Raw genomic sequence first — 20,346 nt, 5'->3', positions numbered from 1 at the left:
CCCATGTGTAGTGTATTGAATGCATTGTTGGGATCTTATCACCCAAATATGACAGTATTTGATTATCTCTGTCCCTTTTCCCTATCTTGGCCATGCAGCAAAGTGTCTTGACCACAGCTTTCCAGGCAGAAATAAACAGATGGCAAGAAGTGAAACAAAACCTAACATTCCCAGCTGTGAAGAAAGAAAAAAGCCCCAGCATGGAGTTGATTTCAAGAGAAAATGAAAGGAATAGAATCAGGAGCCATGTTTCCCATAGATGTAAGAGGATAAATAGCACACTCGCATGCTAAGTCACTTCAGTTGCGTCCGGCTCTGTGAGACCTCATGGACTGTAACCCGCCAGATTCTCTGTCCATAGGATTCTCCAGGCAAGAATACTGGAGTGAATTGCCATGCCCTTCTCCAGAGGATCTTCCCAACCTGGGACTCGAACTCACATCTGCCTGCATCTCTTGCCTTGCAGGGAGATTCTTTACCCACTGAGCCACCTGGGAAGCCCTACATTTACTGTGGACATGGCTAATTAAAAATGGCTATTTAATCACAGTGTCTAGTTTAGACTGTAAGTAAGTTTACTGTAAGTAACAAATGACTTTTTTTTTTTCACTGTGGCCTTGCATCTGATAAGGAAATTAGAAATCTGAATATGTTGTCAAGGGACAAACTGAAAATAGTTGAGGGGTCACTGGGTTGTGAGAAGTAGCTGAGGTAAGACCTAAGCATTTCACAACTTCCCTAAGGCACATCTACAAAAAGTGTGACATGCCTGATGATGCCTAAGACTAAGACCCGAAGCACTTAAATGAGCATGAGCTCACAGCAGGGGAGTCTGGTGGAACTGCTGCTGGAAATCAGGCATTCCACATGGAGGAGACATCAAGAAGCACAGCCACAGACTCCCAAGTGCAGATGTAGGCCCACCACTAAGAATTAGGCCAGAAGTCCACTTCTCAAAAGGCCTCATGAAGTGAAATTCACTTCCTTGGTGAATTTACTGGCTTCTAAGAGCTGACTGCTCAGTCTTAGAGGCTCACAGAACTGACTTTTCTAGTACAGAAAGATCATTCCTTCTTCAAATGTGGAATTGCATTACTAAAGCTCATGAGACTTGTTATAAAACTAGAATGTCAACTTATTAATGAAAAATGATAAATGACTGGCATGGGAACTTTTAAAAGTTCTCCCAATTAATCCAGCCTCTTTGTAGAGGCCAACTTACAAAGGGGCCAAATCAATTTCATTTTAAAGTTTAATGGAATCAAAAGGCACTGGATGTGTAGGAGCAGCACAAGAGATACCCTGATCCAGGCAGTGCACCTTGACAACAGACCAAAGTCAACTGACTTCACTTTCTTCAACTACCAGGGATGCTCTTGCGGACGAACCAAAATTCTCCAAGTTGGTTGGCAATACCACTTTCCCCTGTATGGCCACTGCTAAAAATTGCCTCCAAGATTTTCTTTTCCTTTCTACTGCTTTTATGAACAGATTCAAATCCCTTTTGAGTAATATACTGTTCATGAGATATGTTTATTCATTCAACCAGATTGCTGAGATGTCTTGTAGCCTAGAAGCCATCTTCACTTTCCATTGTTTTTAGGACTTAAATCTCAGAATGTAATCTTGTTACCCTATTTACCAGGCTCTTGGCTAGTAAAGATTTACCAGGCTCATAAAATCTTCTAACTGGTTTTTTATAAACATCAACTCTGGAATCCACAGATTTGAAGCTCTCCATCTTCTTAAACATGTATAGGTCAGTGATATTGTATTATTTACCACATTCACCTATTTATAACATCAAGAAGTAGGGGCTTCTTTTCTCTGTTTTACAGCTTATAAAACTAAGACAGGCTTAAGGAATTTCCAGAACCACATAGACAGTATGTGATGGATTTAGGATTTGTGGCAGACTGTGATTTCCTAACATGGCCATCACAGTACAGCCAACTCACATGTACCCTTTGCTAAGTGACTCTGGCCTCCCTCCCATTGGGTGACAGAGACTACATCTTCTTACTTTGAACCTGGGTGGGCCTGCGACTGTGGTGGAAAAAATGGTATGTGATCCAAACTGTGCAGGAAAAAATTGTCATTTTTCCTTTACTTACTCACAAAGAATACGTCACCTCTGACACTTCAGGTCACCAAATGTGTGGGGGTTCTTCCCTATCAAGAAATTCTCTATGATATCAGCTAGGTATCCTACACAGAGAAGGCAATGGCACCCCACTCCAGTACTCTTGCCTGGAAAATCCCATGAACAAAGGAACCTGGAAGGCTGCAGTCCATGGGGTCGCTGAGGGTTGGACCCTACTGAGGGACTTCACTTTCACTTTTCACTTTCATGCATTGGAGAAGGAAATGGCAACCCACTCCAGTGTTCTTGCCTGGAGAATCCCAGGGATGGGGAAGCCTGGTGTGCTGCCGTCTGTGGGGTCGCACAGAGTCAGACACGACTGAAGTGACTTAGCAGCAGCAGCAGCAGCAGGTATTCTACAATTCAGTTCAATTCTGATACCGTCTGCCTGGAACTAGTATCAGACTCCACAGATGTAAGGCCTCAGTCCCACAGGGTTCAGTTGCTTCAGGTCCCTTGCGCACGCACACTCCAGGTTCTGATCACAAGTTCCAGTTTATCGTCTGTACTTCTGACTTACTGGCTATAGACAAGGTTCCCATGACCCCCTCCGTGGGTTCCAGGATTTCCTAGAATAGCTCATACAACTTGGGATTTACTGGCTTATTGCAAAAGGACATGATAATGGAAACAGATGAACATCCAGAAGAAAGAGACAATAGGGCAAGGTATGTGAGAAGGGGCACAGGGCTTCCACTTTCCAGCACCTCCATGTGTTCAGCAACTGAGCACCTCCTTGAACCCCAATACCTTTAGGATTTTTAGGAAGTTTTGGCATATAGGCACGATTGATCACTAAGTCACTAATTTCCAGCACTTCTCCTTTCTAGAGGATATAGGATAGGGCTAAAATTTTCAAGCTTCTAACCATGGTTTGATCTTTCTGATGACAAACCCCATCCAGGAACCTACCAAGCATCACCTCATTAGAACAAAAAACACTTCTATAACCCAGGAAATTTCAAGAAATTTAGGAGCTCTGTGTCAGGAGCCAATGTAAAAGACCAATCATTAGAACAAAAGATGTAGGTCCAAGGTCTTATCCCTTTGGAAATTGCAAGGGTTCTTGGAACTCTGTGCCAGGAGCCAGGGCAGAGACCTGTGTGTGTGTGTGTGACCAGTGTGTGTGTGTGTGTGTGTGTGTGTGTGTGTGTGTACATATGCCTACAGCCAGCATCAATCCCAAGATACCTGCTTGAGTGAGCCTTCAGATGACTCCAGTTGTCAAATCACCCCCAGTTTTAAGGCCTTCCTTAATAAGGCCCCAGATATCATGGAGAAGAGAAGAACCATTCTGCCGAGCCTGTTCCAGATTCCTGCTCCACAGATATGTGAGCATAAGAAACTAGTGGCATTTTTACACACTTAGATGTATAGTTCACAGCTATGTTAACTAAAACAGCAAGCTCCTATTTCCTCACTGAAGAGCTCTCAAGTGCATAAAGACAGGCAGGACGGCATAGCAGGTAGGTGCAAGTTCCTGACACAGAGCTCCTAAATTTCTCTTGTGTCATCTTGGAAAAGTTAGTTAATCTTCTCAGCATCCATTTCCGTATCTGCAAAATGGGGACATTGAGATGTTGTGATGTTAAATCAGCTGACACGTATCAAGTATTTAGCATATTACCTGATCTATCAGATAGGGGATAAAAAAAGATAGCCATCATTATTATATCTAACACATTCATTTAATAATAAGACCAGATTTTATATAAACTTGCAGGTGATTGAGAGGCAACTCAGTTATTCCCAACATCCTGTCATTGCTTAAAACTCTCCAGAATTTTTTTTTAATTTCCTTTAGGACTACTTTATGCATCATATTAGAAAATAAGGCTCATTATTTTATAACCACATATCATTTTTACTACTCTTTGATCATCTATCTTACTAACCAGGCTATTTAAAAAATAATAATAATAAAACCCATTTCCAGAATATATAGGAACAGCCTGAAAAGGAAATGAGCAGTAGACTTGAATAAACACTTCACAAAAGAGGTTATCTAAAGTAGTTCATAAACATATGGAAAAGTGCTGTCTCATTGTCATCAAGGAAATGCAAGTTGAAACTATAAAAGGACAATGCACACCAATCATAGTCACTGAAATTAATTCAAAAGATTGACAATATAAAATGTTATGAGGCTGCTGAGATGGAGAAAAGCCACGCCTGACAGCGGGAAGCCAGCCCATAGCATCCTCCTGTTGAACATGGTCTCCTGTCATACCACACAAAAACAAGACCACTCTATAGTCATATCAGAACACAGACAGAATTAGGAATACTGTTGAAGTCACAAAATGACCGAACACCCATATCTAGGCTGTTAGAGGTTGAATACAGTAAAATCCTACTCCTTGGTACCTGTGAATATGACCTCATTTGGAAACAGGGTCTTGGCAAGTGTGATCAAGTTAAGAAAAGGTCATTGGTATGAATCCTACTCCAATAGGACTGGCTTCTTAAAAGAAATGGACTGGAGACAGAGACGGACACACTGGGAGCATCCCGTGTGACGACGGAGGCAGAGATTGGAGTCAAGAGGGGCGTCATTCCTTGATTTTGGACTTTTCCCCTCCAAAACCATGAGAAAATGAAGTCTTTTTGCTTTAAACCATCCAGTCTGTGATACTTGATGATAGCAGAACTAGAAATCTAATATACCAGCTAATATGAGGGAACTCTTGCTTCTTTACAAATTCCAGTTTAACCTCATTCCATCCTTCTGGTCTTCTGGATTAAAATGGTTGAGAATCCCAACTACAGAATTAACTCTACTGCCTGACAGCATCCAGTGAACAGTAAAGCCCAGCTTCCTTGAACCCTCCACAAATCACCTAACAGAATTCCAAATCTTACAGACAGTCTTCATAACACCTTTTTCCTGAGACACTCCACAGCCCCCAAGGTTGCATTCTCCTTGTTGCAACAAACCAGTGAACCTAATTTTATCTGACTACAGGTGTATTCCTGATGGTCTTTTGTTGCAGGGCATTGACAATGTGAATTGATACAGCTACTTTGAAAACTGTTTGGCAAAATCTACCAAAACTGAAAATATGCATGTCCAGTGACTACAAAATTTTAATTTTAGGTATAAGCCCAGCAGAAATAAATACCCATGTGTACCCCAAAAATGTACAAAAATGTCTATAGTGGTATTACTCACAATAGAGAAAAAAACTGGAAACAACCCAAAGTTTGTCAATAGGAGAAAAATTAAGTAAATTATGATGTATTGTAAATCTGTTACAATATAATTCTATACAACAATGAAATGAAATGAATTACTACTGCATTGAACTAATAAATAAATTTCCCAAAACTGATATCGAGTAAAAAAAAAAATCTAGACATGAAAGAATATACTATATGATTTCAATTATATTAGTTTCAAAAGCAGACTAAATTGATCTATGTAGTAGAAGTCAGAGTAATGGTTATCTGGAGAAGATATGTAGAGAGGCTGCTGAGAAGCTAACAATGGGTCATTTTTTTTTTTAATCTGAGTGGTGTTTACATCAGTGTATTTAATTTGGGATAATCCATAAAGCTATATATTTATGAATTATTCAAGTGTCAGGATGGATATTAACTTCAATTAATAAGCTTGGCTTAAAAATTACTTATTCACACATTATTTGGTATTTTTTATAATTTGAGATAAACTGAATTATTATATAATATATTCACTTAATAGACTTTACCAAGCACCTACTATGTGCCAGGCACCATGAAGACATAGAGCTCACAGGCAATGCACGGCCCTCCCTTCATGGATCTTTCTTTTATAGTCAAATGGGAGACAGTGTATAAAAATAAACACACGGTAAGTGAGCCAGAGAAGAAAAAAAAGAAAAAGAAGAGGAAAAGAGAGGTAATAGAAATTCTTAGAGGCAGCTTCAATATCGTATGAGCTCATGCATATTGCATGTGAAAGAAAATATTAAAATGATATATTTGACTATCACAAACAGATATACTGAAACACATTGTACTGATAACTAATAAATTGCAATGTGCTTCATAAAATGTTGATGTGGCTATATGCAATATATTCTTATCTCAAAATTTATTGCTAAATTATTTAACAGTTTAAAACTGTGTATATGGATCACAATTTTGTCAAAGTTGCAAAAAAAAGTTTCTATTTAAAAAAATTAATTTCTTTGGATAATTTCTTCCTTCTTAAATTTTAGAATATTAAAATATAACTACCTGGGTATGGGAGTGGAGCATGGGGAGTGACTGTATTCCATGCTCTTATTCCATATTATCCACCCACTTAGAGATCTCCTCCATCTACTCTTCCCCTACAGCTTACTTACCCATGCACTGGTGTCCAGACAACCTAGACTCAAACTGTGACTCCACCTCAGCTATGTGGTAAGTCAGAAGAGAATTAGGAAAGAAAAATCACCCAGAAAATTTTAGTTCAACAGTTAAGAGCTCAAGCTCCAGAGACTAAGCATCTGGTTTTAACCCTCAGCTTTGCCACCTCTGTTGTGTGACCTCAGGTAAGTCCTTAATCCATCTGTTCCCCAGATTTCTCCTCTGAAAAACAGGGATAATAAAAACAGCACTCTCCTCCTAGGGTTGTGGTATGAAATGAAAAAAAACAAAAACATGAAAAGCACAGCATAGTACTTGGCACATCATAGGTTCTTTCCCTCTTCACACAACCTCTGCTATCAGATGTCATGCCTCCTTCTCTCACTCCCAAGCCTCAGATCAAGCCATCTGGAGGCAAGCAAATTCTCCTGTGCAACATTGCAAAGGAAGACTTGAACGTGTTGGTCAAGCACCATACAGTTGCAAACAACAGAATCCTGAATTAATACAATTGAAACAAAAGGAGTATCTAGTGCCTCTTCTATCTGTGAAGGCTAGGCGTAAAGGCCAGGATCAAGGGACTCAGCGTGCCAGCAGGACACTACCTCCCTATTTCTGTGTGGTTCTGTCTCTGTATTTATGTATGCCTCTGTCAACCTCATCTTCCTGCATGCTCTCTCCTTTTCCCATCGAAAGTGTCCATCACCAACTCTCAGTTCAGTTCAGTTGCTCAGTCGTGTCCAACTCTTTGCGATCCCATGGACTGCAGCATGCCAGTCTTCCCTGTCCATCACCAAGTCCCGGAGCTTGTTCCAACTCATGTCCCTCGAGTCGGTGATGCCATCCAACCATCTCATCCTCTGTCATCCCCTTCTCCTCCTGCCTTCAATCTTTCCCAGCATCAGGGTCTTTTCCAAGGAGTCAGTTCTTTGCATCAGGTGGCCAAAGTAACCAACTCTAGGCTTCCCTGTTTACCAATGCCAGAGAGAAGAAAGTATCTTTTTTCAAACTAGTTTCATCAAAAGTCCTTGAGTGTCTCTGACTGGACCATAGGGGTCACATGCCTATGCTGGAATCAATCACTGTGGCAAGGGGAATGGAATGACCCTTGGAGCTTCAGTTCATGTCCCTTGAGTCAGTGATGCCATCCAACCACCTCATCTTCTGTCGTCCCCTTCTCCTCCCGCCTTCAATCTTTCCCAGCATCAGGGTCTTTTCAAATGAGTCAGTTCTTCACATCAGGTGACCAAAGTATTGGAGTTTCAGCATCAGTCCTTCCAATGAATATTCAGGACTGATTTCCTTTAGGATGGACTGGTTGGATCTCCTGCAGTCCAAGGGACTCTCAAGAGTCTTCTCCAACACCACAGTTCAAAAGCATCAATTCTTCGCCACTTAGCTTTCTTTATAGTCCTGGTGAATTCATTCCCAGGAGGATGAATAGAAGTTAGAACAGGAGTGGGTTTCCAAAGGAAACTGAAATTACAAACCTGCTACACCAGGTGACTATTCCTAAGAAACAGTTAAAATTCTCTGACCCATTCCTCAAGTCATTTTTACAATAGGAAGTTTTCAAGGAAGAGTTCACACTGATTAAGTGGAATCACAGATATAGGACAGTAAAACTGGGCAGACTGTGTAACCCCCTCATCTTTCAGATGAGAAAACTGAACCTCTGAGAGGGGACGGGACTCATCTGAGGCCACACAGTTGATTAGTGACAAGGACAGTTTAAAAAAAAAGAGAGAAAAATCTCTGGGTACATGGCCCACCGTATTGTTTTCTCAGTTTTTGTTTTTCCCCAATTCAAGTACTTGTGGTTAATACCTGCCTCCATCGTTTCTTTAGAAATGGAGTCTCTCTTGAGATGAATAACAATGACTACAGTTAAATAATGCTTGTATACTCTCTACCAGAGATGAACACCCCATGCTCCTGCTAAGTCACTTCAGTCGTGTCTGACTCTGTGTGGCCCCATAGACAGCAGCCCACCAGGCTCCCCCGTCCCTGGGATTCTCCAGGCAAGAACACTGGAGTGGGCTGCCATTTCCTTCTCCAATGATGAAAGTGAAACGTGAAAATGAAGTCGCTCAGTTGTGTCCGACTCTTAGCGACCCCATGGACCGCAGCCCACCAGGCTCCTCCATCTGCCCAGTGTAAAATACTCATAGATTTCACCAAGGACTGTGACAAGGGAAAGATGAGACTTCAATGAAGTTCTTTGGTTGCTATCAAATTCTCACTGAACAGCAAGATGATCTCCTTTGTGAGCAATATGAGAGGAGCAAAAGGGGATTCTTCAAACTTTTCATTCTTTGCCCACTCTGGCCAGTGGCATCATTAAAGCCTCCTGAAATAGAAAAGGACTTCAGTTTCTTATCCGGCTATGCTTATGATGGGATGGACTCCAGGTAATCTTGGAGTTAAAGCTTATTCACACTTAAATTATATGAATTTCAACAGTTTTCACAGAGAGGAAAAAAAAATCAAGCAGTGTGGATGATTTTGCAGTTTTTCACTGAAAAAATATCTGCTCCGAATTGGCTATGTAAGGAGAGGTATAAATCTGTAAGTAACACCTTTATCCAGAGATCAACCCAAGACAACGCAATCAGATTTAATGCTGGCAGGGAAACTGTCTGGATCAGACTTATGAAGAAATAAGATGGTTAGTCTCCAGTGGAATTTGGAGGTGATTTTGGCCATGCACGGTGCTCACCTTAAGTGCTGACTCTGGTAACTCCACCTAAGATGCAGTAGCACTATATAAAATGAACAGCACAAGGAAAAGGTCACAAACAGCATAATTAGCTGATAATAAAAATAGCTAACACTTTATAGCACTGTTCTAAGCATTTTTACCTCTATTAATTCATTTAACCCTTAAAAACAACCCTAAGAAGTCAGAAGGCAGAAGTCTTTACAGATGACAGAAATATGACCTGCCCAAGGTCACACAGCTAATAAGTGGCAGAAACCAGGGTATTAAAATATAAATATGTTTCATTCTCCCTACTGCAAGTTAGGTTTCTCTTTGCAAGCTCAGAAAGGTAACTGTGTCTATGTATAACACTGTCTTGAGTGTGTTTTTGTGGGTCAGAGACAAAAACAGGCTTTCCAGTAGAGAAGATAATGTCCTTCCTGACTTTTTTTTTTTTTTCCAAAGCTTTGCTTCTCTGAGGGATGTTATGATGCTTTATACTGTACCAAGAGAAGAAAAGTTGTTTGGACCTTTACAAGTAACTTGAATTGAGGACAGGCGAATATTTATCTGGCCAGATGACAAGGACAAAATCCTTCAGGGCTTTTCACAAAAGCTGGTCCCTGTCTCGTAGTCGTCAGTGGCTAGGGTGGTAACCGAACAGTTAGAGCTTTAGCCCTGAGAACCACAGTGAGAACCACTCAAACTTGGCACAGAAGCCAAGAATTGTGCCTTCAAGTAACATCAGGGCTGGAGCAATAAGCCTGGAAGTGGTAACCTGTGTAGACCAGAGACAAATGGACCTTTCCCTGAAAACTCTGCCCTACAGGGACATTTTGAGCCTTTGTATGACCCTATAGGGTATAACGTTAGAAGTCGAAGAAGTTCAGGTAAGGACAGAGATTGAATTTCCTGCTATTACAGATGAAACATGATTTGGATAGCTAAAAAGAATATGACATTTCTTGCCCCATGGTGTTGAGGAATAAAATGCATCCCTGCTACACAGATAAGGAGCCAATTCTTGAGAGAGGGGACTCGAGTTAACCTTGGCAAGAAAGCAGTGGAAAGAAGGTCCTGGGGAGGTAAAGGAGGTGATGAAACAAATTAGGCCTCCGCATAGATACCATTTCTGAACAAGACAAGATAAGGGAACAAAGGCATATTGTTGGCCGACTAGAGACAGAGGAACAAAGAAGAGACCACTGTGAGTGGCCGCCAGAGACAGTGATGGGCAGGAAGGGGAGTTGAATGACGGGAGGGAGGGAGGGGGAACCAGGAGGAAAAGTGCTTAAGCGTGAGTAATCAATGCACTGCTTTAAATCTGCCTGCTTTCATGTATCTATGGCTGATTCATGTTGAGGTTTGACAGAAAACAACAAAAGTCTGTAAAGCAATTACCCTTCAATGACAAAATAAATGAATTTTTAAAAATCTGCCTGCTTTGGAAGGCTTTCCCCACCCCCACCACTGGTGGACTGATGATTATAGAAAAGACAGGACCGCAGGTAGGTGGGGAGTTTGGTTTCATGACCCTGTTCAACACCAAAGTGACCTCATCTCTCCAGGAATTACTAAAGAGGGCAAGACTGTCTATGACACATAACTGATGATAATATGTATGATGCATGTGGGGTAGGAGGCCAATAGAAGAATTAGTAGAGAAGGTAAGTGAGGCAGAGCTTGCAAGCCAGGGAGCCAATGGGCTCAGGTGGCCTAGCATCCCAAGGACAGAACCAGGGCCCCTTCTATATGATTTCACCAGGATTCAATAGGAGATAACAGTTGTGATAAAAGAGACGTGCAGAGATTCCAAGCTGAGCCCGTCCTAAAGTTAACAAGTAGGAGAACTAGACTACAGTGAATGGAGGGCGGGAAGGAACAGAGTCTAGACTGCCCATGATATCAATAGAGAAAGAGAAAGAAGGGAGCTGGCCCCCAGAGGCCTCCCAGTGCCCAGAGCTGATGCAGGCTCTACTGGAGACAGTCTCGGATGACAGCACCTCGTGCTAAGTGGGCCAAGGTGTGTTTTATCAGGAAAGGTTAGCAGTGATAGTGCATAGTTCTAATGAGCCTGACAGCTCAGGCTTATTCTCAGAGCCCAGAGCCAGAGAGAAGGATGCACAGAGAACTCAAGAAGGCTGCACAGGGTCCACCCAGAGAACTAATCAACATATGTGTGAGGAAGCTTCTCTAAGTGTAGGGAGAGAAACACCCAAAAGGATTAGAACAGCACTCAATATTAATGGCTCCTCCCAATAGCCTGAATGAAAAGTCTTGTAATTCATGGGGCATTGGTTACATTACTAACAAGGGTCTTGCTTGAGTAGTATGAAAAAATTAATCCTAGACTAAAGGCTGCTATGGCTCCATCTAGCAAAGTTTAAAAACAAGACCCAAATGGATAAAAATCTTTCCTAGAAATTTACTATGTTCTAGAAAAACTCTGAAGAACATTTACCTAGAATTCTTTACTCAGCAACAGTATCTTTCAAAAACAAAGGCCAAATAAACACTTTTTTCAGATGTACAAAATCTAAAATAATTTATAAACAACAAATCTGTAACACTGGAAATATTAAAGATCCTTTAACCAAGTTCAGTTCAGTTGCTCAGCCGTGTCCAACTCTTTGCGACCCCATGGACTGCAGCATGCCAGGCCTCCCTGTCCATCACCAAATCACAGAGTTTAATCAAACTCATGTCCATTGAGTCAGTGATGCCATCCAACCATCTCATCCTCTGTCGTCCCCTTCTCCTCCGCCTTCGATCTTTCCCAGAATCAGGGTCTTCTCAAATGAGTCAGTTCTTCACATCAGGTGACCAAAGTATTGAAGTTTCAGCTTCAGCATCAGTCCTTCCAATGAATATTCAGGACTGATTTCCTTTAGGATGGACTGGTTGGACCTCCTTGCAGTCCAAGGGACTCTCAAGAGTCTTCTCCAACACCACAGTTCAAAAGCATCAATTCTTCAGCTCTCAGCTTTCTTTATAGTCCAACTCTCACATCCATACATGACTACTGGAAAAATCATAGCCTTGACTAGATGGACATTTGTTGGCAAAGTAACGTCTCTGCTTTTTAATATTCTGTCTGCTGCTGCTAAGTTACTTCAGTCGTGTCCGACTCTGTGCGACCCCATAGACGGCAGCCCACCAGGCTCCCCTGTCCCTGGGATTCTCCAGGCAAGAACACTGGAGTGGGTTGCCATTTCCTTCTCCAATGCATGAAAGTGAAAAGTGAAAGTGAAGTCGCTCAGTCGTGTCCAACTCTTAGCAACCCCATGGACTGCAGCCTACCAGGCTCCTCCGCCCATGGGATTCTCCAGGCAAGAGTACTGGAGAGGGGTGCCATTGCCTTCTCTGAATATTCTGTCTAGGTTGGTCATAAATCTTCTTCCAAGGAGTAAGCGTCTTTTAATTTCATGGCTGCAGTCACCATCTGCCGTGAATTTGGAGCCCCCCAAAATAAAGTCTGTCACTGTTTCCACTGTTTCCCCATCTATTTCCCATGAAGTGATGGGACCAGATGCCATGATCTTAGTTTTCTGAATGTTGAGCTTTAAGCCAACTTTTTCACTCTCCTCTTTCACTTTCATCAAGCACAGCTTTAGTTCTTCGCTTTCTGCCATAAGGGTGGTGTCATCTGCATATCTGAGATTATTGATATTTCTCCCAGCAATCTTGATTCCAGCTTGTGTTTCTTCCAGTTCAGCGTTTCTCATGATGTACTCTGCATATAAGTTAAATAAACAGGGTGACAATATACAGCCTTGACGTACTCCTTTCCCTATTTGGAACCAGTCGGTTGTTCCATGTCCAGTTCTAACTGTTGCTTCCTGACCTGCATACAGATTTCTCAAGAGGCAGGTCAGGTGGTCTGGTATTCCCCTCTCTTTAAGAATTTTCAAGAGTTATAAGCATATGTATATAAGATTATAAACTTAAAAAATTATAAACCCTAAAGCCACCACTAAAATAACACAATGAAGAGCTGTAACTAACAAATCAACAAAGGAAAAAAATGAAATCATAAACAACGTTCTGTCTAAGACTTCTCTGGTGGTCCAGCGGTTAAGACTCCACCTGCCAATGCAGGGGACACAGGTCTGATCTCCGGTCTGGCAAGATTCCACATGCTGCAGGGCACCTAAGCCTGTGTGCTCCAGAGCCCAGGAGCCACAACTGTTGAGACCCTGTGCCACAGCTCCTAGGGCCCGTGCACCCAAGAGCCCGTGCTCCACGGCAAGAGAAGCCACCACAGTGAGAAGCCTTCGCACTGCAATTAGAGTAGCCCCTGCTTACCCCAACTAGAGAAAGCCTGCATGGAGAAGTGAAGACACAGTACAGCCCAAGAATAAATGGAATTAAAAAAAAATACCCAATCCAAGAGAAGGTAGAAAAGAGGAAAAGAAACTTTGAATGAGACAGTATAGCAGGATGTTGCCCACATACCAATAATCAAATTAAATGTAATAGCCTAAATTTCCTAACTAAAAATCAAAAATTGTCAACTTGGAAAGAAAAGTAATACCCAATTATATCTGCCTATAAGAAAATAATTTTAAATATAAAGATAAGATTAAAGGTAAGAAGATGAAGCTATATATACCATGCTAATATTAATCAAAATAAAGGTGAGGAAGCTATATTAATAACAGACAATGTTAGATTTCAGAGGAAAATCTACTATTAAACATTGACACTTAATAGTAATATAGAGGTCAGTTCAAGAGGATATAATAATTCTAAGTATTTACACCTAAACACAAAGCTTCAAAATACATAAATCTAAAACTGATAGAACCGCAACAGGAAACAGAAAAATTGGTACTTTTGTCAGATTTCAACAATATTCTCTCAATAGTTGGTGAGCCATGCAATCAGAAAATTATTAAGAAGATAGAAGACCTGAATAATACTATCAACAAATTTAACTTAATTGACGTTACTACAACACTCAACAACAGAATACGTTCTTTTCAAGCTCACATAGAATATATACTAAAACATACCATATTATATGTTATAAAACAAGACTCAACATATGTATAAGGATTTAAGTCATACAAAGTATGTTCTCTGACCAAATATGATTAAAATTACAAACTAATAGTTCGAGATAATCTTCCAAATATTTGGAAAGTAAATAACACACTTCTAAACAACCCATGAGTCAAAGAAATCCAAAGAGTCTTCTGAATTCAATGAAAATGAAAACACAATTTATTCAAAATTTGTTGGATGCAAACAGATTGTAAGGAAAATTTATGGTTTGCTTATATTAGAAAATTAAAAAGGTCTCAAATCAATAACTTCAGCTTCCACTAGAAGAAAAAGAGGAGAAAATAAAACCTAAGATAAGCATAAGAAAGGAAATAAACATCAGCATGGAAATCAGTGAATCAGAAGGAAAAAAACACTGAAAAACAATAAAGCAAAAACTTGGTTCCTTTACAAGCTCAATATCTAACGTTGCAAACCTTTATCTGCTAATCAGAAACAAAAGAGAGAAGACACGTATTTCCAATATTAGAAATAAGACAGGTGATATGACTGATTCTACATACACTCAAAGGATAATAAGCAATATTGTAACAATTTTATGCCGATCTATTTGACAACTTAGATAAGACAGATAAATGACTCAAGGACACAAAATTTCAAAGTTTACACAGGGAGGCCTGGAGTGCTGCTGTCCGCGGGGTCGCAGAGTCAGACACGACTGAGCTGAACCGAACTGAGCCTGTGAAACTTAGGCTACTTGAATAGCACCGTATCAAATGAAATTGTTGTTAAAAAAAAAAAGAAACTCCCACACAAAGCATACTCCAGGTTCTGGTAGCTTCACGGGAAATTCCTACCAAATATTTAAGGAAGTAATAATACCAATTCCAGAAAAACGCTTTCAGAAAGTTGAAGAGAAGTGAATACTCCTCAACTAATTCTATGAGGCCCATTACTCTGGTTTAAAAAAAAAGAAAGATATGCAAAAACAGGAAACCACAGCCCAGTGTGTCTCATGAATATAGATGAAAACAATCTTACTGAAATGTGATCAAATTGAATCCAATAATGTATAAAAAGGATAATACATCATGACCAGGTGAGGATTGTCCCAGGAAAGGAAGTCTGGCTTAACATTTGAAAATCAAAGTAATTTATGATAATTAGAATATTTTAAAGGAAAAAATATAATCATTACAACTGGTGCAGAAAAAGCATTTAAAAAATTCAACATCCATTTCTGATTTTTTTTTAAAAAAGAGGAAATAAAACCTCTAGGCAAACTAAGAATAGAACTCCTCAACCAGATAAAGAACATCTACAAAAATAATATAGCTATCATAATTCTTAATGGTGAAAGACTAAATATTTTACCTCTAAGTTCAGAAATAAGCAAAAATTTCATTTTTTGTTATTTCTATTAAAGATTGTCCTAAAGTTCCAACCAGTGAACTAAGGCAGAAAAAATAAAGACATTCAGGATTAAACAAAGCTACTTTAATCAGCAAGGAACATGATCATCTATTTAAACATAATTAAATAATTTTAAAATGTTTTTCAAAATCCCCTGTAACTCCCCCCAAACATCACTGGAACTACTGTAAAAGTTACAATAATGCAACATTCAAGATCAATATACTTAAAAATTGTATTCATACATACCATCAAGAAGGCAAGTACTCAGAACTTAAAATTTTAAAACAATACTATTTTCAATAGCATCGAAAATTATGAAATACACAGGGAAAATCTGACAAGAGATATGCAGGACATGTACACTGAAAACTACAAAGCAATGCTGAGAAATATCCATAAGTAAATGGAGAAATATACACACTTGTGAATCAAAAGACTCCGTATGTAAAGATGCAAACTGTAAAGATGCAAAATCTTCTCAAAGTGATTTGTAGATTCAACCTATTCATAATGAAAATCCAAGCAGACTTTTTTCTGGTTCTAAAATTCATTCAGAAATTCAAAAGACCTAGAATAACCAAGAGAGTTGTGAATGAGAAGAAAAAATATTGGAGGGCTTAACACTACCTGACTGTAAGACAACCTGTAGACAATAATCGAGGCAGTTTGCGATCGGTGAGCAAGTAGACAAAGAGATCATTGAAAGAGAACCCAGAAATAGACCTGCACATGTATAGACAATTAATCTTTTACAAGTATTCAAATGTGATTCAGTTGAGAAAGAACAGACTTCTCAACAAATAATCATACAAATGTACATATATATATATACACATACATACATCCTAACTCATCCTACAGAGCCAGCATCACTCTATTACCAAAACCAGTCAAAGAAATTACAAGAAAAGAGAAACCAATATCTCTCATGAACATAAATACAAAAGTCCTCAAAGGAACATTAGTAAACCAAATCTAACAATGTAGAAAAAGACATCATGAGCAAGTGAGATTTATCCCAGGTATGCAAGGCTAGTTCATCATCTGAAAATCAATTAACGTAATTCATCACATCAACAGATTAAAAAAATAAAAATCACATAATCATATCAATATGTGAAGAAAAAGCATTTGAAAAAAACCCAACATCTATTCGTGATAAAAACTTGCAGCAAACTAGGAATAGAGGGAAACTTCCTCAACATGATAAAGAATAATGACAAAAATTCTATAGCTAACAACATATTTAATGATGAGAAATTTGAAGCTTTCCTACTAAAATAAGATACAAGGCAAGATGACCTCTCTCATCAGTTTGCAACATTGCTCTGGAAGTTTTATTTAATCTAATAAGGAGACGATTTGGCAGTTTTCTTACAAAACTAAACATTCTACACGATCTAGCAGTTGCATCCTTGCTACTTACCCAAAGGAGTCAAAAACTTATGTCTACACAAAAGCCTGTACATGGATATTTATAAGTAAGATGCTTATTCATAATTCACTAATTCCCAAAGCTTGGAGGCAAGTAAAATGTCTCTAGTAGGTGAATAGATAAATAAACTGTGGTACATCCAGCAATGAAATATTGTTCAGCACTAGAAAGAAATGAGCTATTAAGCCATGAAAAGATATGGAGAAACTTTAAATACTTATTTAGACACCAACCTGAAAAACTGCATACAGTACGATTCCAACTACATGACATTTTAGAAAAAACAAACCTGATTAAGTTAACAAGTTGGAGACAATTAAAAAGATCAGTGGTTGCCAGAGGTTAGAGAGGGCGGGATGAATAAGCAGAGCACAGAGGATTTTTAGGGCAGTAAACCTGCTCTGTGTGATACCATCATGATGGATGGATACATTTCATTGCACATTTGCCCAAACGCACAGAATGTACAGCACCAAGAGTGAGCTTTATGTAAACCATGATTGCATGATTGCTGCTGCTGCTAAGTCACGTCAGTCATGTCTGACTCTGTACGACCCCATAGACAGCAGCCCACGAGCCTCCCATTCCTGGGATGGTGTAATTAGGACATGTTAATATAGGTTTATCAATTATAACAAAAGTACCACTGTTAATGGGGGAGCCTATGCATGTGTGAGGGCAGGGAGTATATGGGAAATCTTTGGCCTTTCCCCTCAGTTTTGCTGGGAACCTAAAACTCTTTAAAAAACAAATTCTTAATTTTAAAAAGAAAGAAAAAACAGGACTAGTATAATCCTTTCTACCATGGTCATAAAAGCACAGAAATGAAACTAGTTCTGATCTAAAGATAGGCCCCAACAGGAGATCTAGGAGTGGGCAGTTGGAGATGCAGTACAGGACAGATGAAAAGCTTGAGTCTGGGGGTAGACAGAAATAGGTTAAAATTCTATCTCTGCCACTAACTAGACCTAAGCAAGTGCCTAGCCTTCCTTGAGTTTCCAGATTCCTCTTCAATGAACAACGGTAGTACACCAGCCTCCTAGGAGGGCTGGGGGGACAAGTGAGATGATGCAGGGAAAGATGGAAAATCAAACTCTGTATACACACCTACATGGCAGCTTTTGAAAAAAAATAGAAAAACACAGCAAAGGTCTGAACCAGGAGAGGATGCTGAACAGCGATATCTGGTCACTGGAGGCTAAAGTGAAGCCCTAAGGCACTACATACTTCAGTGAGAACCTTGAAGGGTCTCTGCAAAAACCAGGCTCTCTGCAAAACCTTGAGAGGGTTGACTGGCTTGGTTCTGTTTTCAGGATGAAATTGTAAGAGAAAAAAAGTGTGAAGACTCTTTTTTTTTTTCTTTTTTAATAATCTAGCTAAATGTGTTATTCTTCCTAAGTGAGTTGCTAATGGAACCATTCCACTGGCCACAGTATGTACTTAGCAGAACTGTCACAAGTGTTTAGAAACAAGAATATCGCTCTTCTGATGAAGATGTTCTGTCCTTGAAAAGTGGAGCATCTTGGGGTCAAACAGTGATGCTAGGGGACAGAAAGTAATCTGGTCACAGCAAGGGAGAGACAGACAGAAAACTAGACGTATTTGCTTACTTATATAAGGCAGCAGATGCAAGTCTGATTTGACCTCTGAAGGTCATGCTTCTCACAACATCCTCTTTTTAGGGGTTGTCTTGCCTGTGGAGTACAGGCTGTCAGGGTATAATTTTCCAAAGTTAAAAACATAAATCTTATGTAAACAGTGAGTACATGTCAAAGTTTTATTTAGCTTATCAATGAACAAACCAACAGGGTGACAAAACTGGATACAGAAATCAATACATATAGGACCTTTCTATATGCTGGATGAAGATTGCTGAATTAGGCAATAAACGCATTGCCACCGGGGTTATTTTTCTACTGCACATAAATCATTTGCATCTCTATCAGACAAAAGCAATTTGTAACTTGCCAATGATTAGTAAATAGTCAAAGTTACATACCCCTACAGCAGAAATCAGCAAATTAAGGCCCACAGGCCAAATCGAGTCTGCCCCATGTTTTTGTAAATAAAGTTTTATTGGAATAGAGTCACATACATTCATTTATCTATTGTCCATGGCTTCTTTTAAGCTACAACAGCAGGGTTAAAAACTGACAGAGACCATACAATCTGAAGAATCTAAATTATTTATTATTTGGCTCTTTAAAGAAAAAGTTTACCAATCCCTGCCCTAAAAAAAAAATCCCAAATAACCCTTAGGTGGGCTTGTTAATCAGTACTCTAGCATGACATTGAAACCATACGCAAGGATCAAATAATTACAATGTGACACTTTAAGTATCTTACAATTTCATTTGTCTTAAAATATCTCAATAAAACTGAAAAAATAAAACTCTACACCAGGAAAAAAACAGAAAGTCAGAATCCTCTGGCTTTGCTGCCAAATATCACCGAGAAAGATAGACTGATCAATCTATCAGATAGATAGATAGAGTTGTTTTGTGGTGCTGTCATTGTTGATTTTCTTTAACAAGGCTAATTCCCAATAACTATAGCTAAGGAAATGCATGACTTTCTTTCGGAAAAGTTTCGTGTAGACTGCCTCCACTCCTAAGGCAGAATTAACAGAGGGGTTACAAAGATGCTGAGTCAAAGGGCAAAATGTGCTGAGACTCTCCTTTGCCCACAGCTTCATCTTTTTGGCTCATTTTTCCCCTGGTCAGACCATGCCCACGTAACACTGAGACCTGGGTTTGCCCTGTCTCTGATTGGGAGGGCGGCTACTTCCTCAAAGTCCTGGAGGACACTTGGAGTCTCTCCTTGAGAATGCAGGACAAGACAACCACAAGGATATCCATCACAGAGTCCATTCCTGGCAACAAAGCAGAAATTATCTGAATTTTCGGTGACAGAGCTTGCTTAAATAAAAAAGGGCTTAAAATCAAGTCACACAATGAATACTCTGCAGTCATTAGAAATTGTGATAATGCTATGTATTTGTCAGTAAAGGAAGACAGCCATTTTATACTGTTGAAAGAACAAAGCTGGTCTCAAACAGCAGACACAGTATGATTTATTGTTCTAAAAGATGAATGTATGAAAAAATATGGAAGCACAAGCATGAACTTAATAATAGCTACTATCACTGGATAGTGAATTTTGATTTTCTTCTTTGCGAGCACCTTAGGTTTTCTTTATCCTAATTGTGCTATTGTAGGTATGAACAACTTGTATAATACACAAAATTAAGGAATATTTTTAAAGGCTTTCCTCGGAGGAGCTGTGTTATATTAGCTGTTTAGAGACAGT

Source organism: Bos grunniens, chromosome 18 (genome assembly GCF_055505025.1).
Source record: "Bos grunniens cultivar Pamir isolate PY7600 chromosome 18, Bosgru_T2T1.0, whole genome shotgun sequence".
Classification (NCBI taxonomy): domain Eukaryota; kingdom Metazoa; phylum Chordata; class Mammalia; order Artiodactyla; family Bovidae; genus Bos; species Bos grunniens.
Note: the sequence above shows the minus strand (reverse complement) of the source record.